This window comes from Phyllobates terribilis, unplaced genomic scaffold (assembly GCF_046119375.1).
Source record: "Phyllobates terribilis strain yellow unplaced genomic scaffold, ASM4611937v1 Scaffold_7__3_contigs__length_470593459, whole genome shotgun sequence".
NCBI classification, from domain to species: domain Eukaryota; kingdom Metazoa; phylum Chordata; class Amphibia; order Anura; family Dendrobatidae; genus Phyllobates; species Phyllobates terribilis.
Window position 1 is genome coordinate 36,072,988 of NW_027362767.1, and position 6,000 is coordinate 36,078,987.

The window sequence follows — 6,000 nt, forward strand, 5'->3', positions numbered from 1 at the left end:
CAACTAAATATTAGGTTAGTGATTCACCGGAATTCTAAATCCTCTAAAAAGAGACATATTGTGAGTGTGTAAAGACAAATGCAGACACTGCTATTTTTTAGAAAAGCCCAATGTTCATTTTTTGTTATTTTCTGTGAATTAGTTAAAAATTATATACATTTCTCTTCATGTTTTGAATTAGAAAACAACAGTGTGCAATGTTCCCAATGCTGGAAATGAAAACTAGTAGAAAGATTTTGTACTTAACTCATGTTTTTGAACACACTGCTATTATTTTGAACACTACTGTACATTTTGAGGTCAAGTTTATGCAAAATGCCCAATTTGAATTCCAACAGCTTTGTCCACCTCCAATACTTAGTCATGCAAGATATTCTCATTAGCCACAAAAATGTGGAATCTATTGAAACTTAGCGACCTCTCTTTATCTTTTTGTTGGGTGCTGGGGGGGGGGCGAACATGCAAAGATTCACTATATAGGAATTTGGAAATAAATTTCACTTTCTCTCATTTTTCTTTTGCTGTCAAGTTGTCTACTAAAAGTTTAATACTTCTGTACAATGCTGTAGTTTACATGATCATTAATGTGTAAACGATCTTCCCTATTATATAACTTTGTCTTTATTGCTATCAAAGGGAGAATTGCTTCAGAGACAAAGACTCTCAGGCGTGATACATAGTTAATTTTTAATAGAATTGTTTGTGGCTTTCAGAGAAGCAGAAGGGTTTGAGCCGATGTGAGAAAAATACTAAAAATGCTAAACACCAACTTCTTCCAGCATTTATAAGTTTGTAAGTTAAGGTGACTTTTTAGAATAAACCGTCCTGTTGTGTACATGATAAATAATACTTTTTCTTGCTATTATATGACTTGATTCTGCCATTTTTTCCTCTGTGGGCTCTATCTCTAATTTCAAGTTGTCTCTGAGCTAGTGGGTAGAGAACAGATGCTATGATGTCTTCCATACATAGCACACACAGACATGAGAGATTCCTGCTCCCCAGTCTCTATGCTGCACATTTAGAAGCTACAACAGCAAAGGACATTACACAGTAGTATTGAGCAGTGTAGCTGTGAATCCAGTGCTGGCTTGAGATAAAATACTTGATAGGAGACAGCAGTACAGTTTCTATGTGTGTAAGTGCCTCTCTCCTTTACGCTGCTCCTCCTTCCCTTCTCCATAAACTTTAATATGCAGTTGTAACCTGATCCCTCAGTGAGATGACAGTCTGTCTGTTTTGCTGGAGTTTCTTTGTCCTGTCAAAGTAAATATATAAATATATATATATATATATATATATATATATATAATATATATATATATACACCTCCTATTTAAAAGATCCTACCCCACTTTTGGTATGAACCCCATATCCTATAAGTTGAGAAAGTGGTCTAATGGCAGCACAACCTTCGTAGAATTTAATTTTCTACTTCATATTGATGTAACAAAAGGTTGTGACTACTTTTAAGAAATAGAGGGAAAAAATATATAAAAAAACAAATCACTGTTATTTTTTTTTGTTTTGCTTAATATGAAGGTCACAGACACAGGCCTCTTTCTGGTAGACTCGAGCTAATCAGTTAGACATCTTAATGTAATACTTTATTTCCCCTGTAGTGGCCGCTGTTGAGACAACACCTGTGTGGTTGTTGATTCCTTGGAAAAATCAACCAATCACAGTTCTTGCCTAAAATATGTTGTTTATGATAAAATAAGCCATTTAATTCCCATCCTCTTCCATGTCAAACTGCCAATATGATGTTTTATGGTGTATTGATGTCAAAAAGACAAATTGTATCTGGAAGTTCCCTTCTTTGAATTGTTCTTGTGGACTCCAGCCATCCATAGATTTGGCCATTCATATAAATACGATACTGTACTCTACATTTTCTCTCCTTATTAGGGATATGCCCAGTTGGTTCACAGATAAGGTAACCCCTTTAATTCACATTAGACACCACATCAAAGTTTTTGAATTTGTACATAGTTTTCAATGAAACCTTAGACATTTTATGCTTTATTTCCACTGCAGTTTGAATGAAATTGTCTGTAGTCAATGAACCATGACCTCCTCTCTTTCAGATAATATCCTACTCAATTCTCATAAAGTAGGATGTTCTGAACCCTAGTGACCTCAACGGAACAGCTAAAATTAAATCATAGAAAGCTTACAAGTCCAGAAATAGCACACGTGAAATTCTCTGATGATCACGAAAATGTTTTTAAACCGAGACGTTCATCAATGAAATATCACTGATTCCACCAAAGAGTTGAAAACAAGGACACGCAGGTCACTTTGGCCAAGAGTTGTCTTCTACTGTTGAAGTGGATATGGATATTACAGATCTTTTTTCCTCCTCTACCTCACTGAAGAATGATGTCCTTCAGTGGTGGCTTTCGTAGACCTCCATTCAAAGTTCAAAAACTTCTCCTTTAAAGGTGGCATAAAAACAATTTCCATGAAAGTGTTACAGTGGGTACGGAAAGTATTCAGACCCCTTTACATTTATCACTCTTTGTTTCATTGCAGGCATTTGGTAAATTAGAAAAAGTTCATTTTTTTTCTCATTAAAGTACACTTTGCACTCCATTTTGACTGAAAAAAAACAGAAATGTAGACATTTTTGCAAATTTATTAAAAAAAAAAAACAACTGAAATATCACATGGTCATAAGTATTCAGACCCTTTGCTCATTATTGAGTAGAAGCACCATTTTGAGCTAGTACTGCCATGAGTCTTCTTGGGAATGATGCAACAAGTCTTTCACACTGGATTTGGGGATCCTCTGCCATTCTTCCATGCAGATCCTCTCCAGTTCCGTCAGGTTGGATGGTGAACATTGGTGGACAGCCATTTTCTGGTCTCTCCAGAGATGCTCAATTGGGTTTAGGTCAGGGCTCTGGCTGGGCCAGTCAAGAATGGTCACAGAATTGTTCTGAAGCCACTCCTTTGTTATTTTAGCTGTGTGCTTAGGGTCATTGTCTTGTTCGAAGTTGAACCTTCGGCCAAGTCTGAGATCCAGAGCACTCTGGAAGAGGTTTTCATCCAGGATATCTCTGTACTTGGCCACATTCATGTTTCCTTCAATTGCAACCAGTCATCCTGTCCCTGCAGCTGAAAAACTCCCCCATAGCATGATGCTGCCACCACCATGTTTCACTGTTGGGATTGTATTGGGCAGGTGATGAGCAGTGCCTGGTTTTCTTCACACATACCACTTAAAATTATCACCAAAAAGTTCTATCTTCCTCTCATCAGACCAGAGAATCTTATTTCTCATAGTCTGGGAGTCCTTCATGTGTCTTTGAGCAAACTCTATGCGGGCTTTCATATGTCTTGAACTGAGGAGAGGCTTCCGTCAGGCCACTCTGCCATAAAGGCTCGACTGGTGGAGGGCTGCAGTGATAGTTGACTTTGTGGAATTTTCTCCCATCTCCCTATTGCATCTCTGGAGCTCAGCCACAGTGATCTTGGGGTTCTTTTTTACCTCTCTCACCAAGGCTCTTCTCCCATGATTGCTCAGTTTGGCTGGACGGCCAGATCTAGGAAGACTTCTGGTGGTCCCAAACTTCTTCCATTTAAGGATTATGGAGGCCACTGTGCTCGTAGGAACCTTGAGTAATGCAGAAATTCTTTTGTAACCTTGGCCAGATCTGTGACTTGCCACAATTCTGTCTCTGAGCTCCTTGGGCAGTTCTTTTGAGCTCATGATTCTCATTTGGTCTGACATGCACTGTGAGCTGTGAGGTCTTATATAGACAGGTGTGTGCCTTTCCAAATCAAGTCCTATCAGATTAATCAAACACAGCTGGACTCCAATGAAGGAGTAGAACCATCTCAAGGAGGATCACAAGGAAATGGACAGCATGTGACTTAAATATGAGTGTCTGAGCAAAGGGTCTGAATATTTATGACCATGTGATATTTCAGTTTTTATTTTTTAATAAATTTGCAAAAATTTCTACATTTCTGTTTTTTTCAGTCAAGATGGGTGTTACGCTGGCGTATCCTTTAATGAAATAAAATAAAACTTAGAGGCCACTTCGGGGTCCACCGGACTGCAGAATAGCTGCAGCAGCTGAGTCCCAGAGGAATGTTCAGCTAAGCACAGAGAAAGAAATGAACTAATGTGTGAAGTGCACACACTAGTAGTAACTAAACACGGTACAATGCTGGGAGTTAACAACACTCCAGAAACAAAACTAATAAACTTCTGCACTGCAAGACACCGCTGTGCAGAGCAGGAAAGATTTGGCAGCATGAAACGCCTGAGCACTAGATGGCGGCGTATAGAGCTGCAGATAGTTGCAGGCCAGGAAAGGCCAGGAACCTAAGTTCCTAAAGAGGAGGAGATTCTCTGCAGCACCCAACACATGGGTGTAAAAGCGACAGTGTGACCACACATACAATGGCGGACCCTGGAATACTGGATTGGTAGCAAGGACACCTCCATGGCATGGACACCAATCGGTGAACCGACACGGTAGAGCGTGCTGCTCACAGCATTCTCCTAGCCCTAATTGATGGCTAGGATGACTAGGGATCACACAGCAGGAACCCTTGACAACGACTCTCACACACTGCATTTACAGCCAGAAACCTCACCCCAGGTTAGAAAGAGATAGACTAGGCACCGGGGTGGAGCCCACGGAGCCCTTAAATACACTATAGACAGCCCCAGCCCCCCCAGGACAACCAACCACGCTGTACCAGACAGCCGTGGGCATGGCCTAGTGGCACATGACCGCAAGGGGCGTGGCTTAGCGGCACATGAGCAGAAACACAGAAACCACACTTAGAATCCCTAGAACGGAACCTAAATGCTGACAATTACTGACCAGCAGGAAAGGGCCTGGCCGGACGCCACGAGAAAGCCCTTCTCCTGCGTACCGGCCTAACAATGGGGTGCAGAGAATTTTTAGAATTTACCAAATGGCTGCAATGAAACAAAGAGTGAAAAATTTAAAGGAGTCTGAATACTTTCTGTACCCACTGTATATGCAAGAACATATCTACTATAATTGTTAAGGGGACAGTTGCAAACAACTTTATTAATAATGGAAAGCAACCGAACCCGGGGTCCGTGATTTCAGCCTGGAAGACTGCGGCCGAATACCTTCCGGGTAAGAAGGTAAAACAACCAACTAATATATAAATCCCTCCAGTGTTACTGCACACCGGAACGGGAATAGGGATTCGCAATATCTCCGTTAACTGCACGAAATATGTGAGACAAATAACGTAGCCGTAGCCCTGTTAACTGCACAGGGACTACACAGCAGGCGCTAGGACGTGTGTGTGACTCACGCCAGCATATACGTGCTCCCAGCTGGTGTGCTACCAGACTGCGGAGTAACTCTCCACGTGGCTTACAGGCAGTGCCAGGAACACGGAGTCCGCAGTCTACTCGGGGTGTATAGCGACCCCCTTGTCGGAGCCAGACTGTCAAACGAAAACTACCTGCCTCCCTCCAGCTAAGACTGCCTATCCCCCACTAAACCTGCCTGTCCGAAGCTAGAGCAAGAGAGCATGTGGAGCCCAAACAGACAAGCGTCCACCCAGTAACACAACCTTAGTTCAATGATCAGAGCGCACCGCCATGCTTGTGGGCGGGCTATTAAAACAAAAAGCCCTGCCCCTAGTCACATTATTGGTCGCACTACTGATGACATCACCCGCGACAAATCAGGCGGTGCCAGGTCACCGGATCAGCTGACACCAAATCACCAATCACGATCCGCCATGTCACGGGCATGCTCAGTGCAGTGCACCCTGGACTTAGGCTGTAGCAGCCCTGTTCCTTCCCGCAGCCGATGCTTAATGCTTCTAGGAACAAAGACCTGAGAGACAGTCTGTATATCTTGTGCACTAGTTAGGCAATTGGATCAACAGTGATGCTGAGCAGTGTTTGCCCTGGCTGGAGCTGAATGAGAGACCACAGAGTCCACTAATGATTCTGACCCAATTTCAGATCCAGCACATGCCTGATGCCTA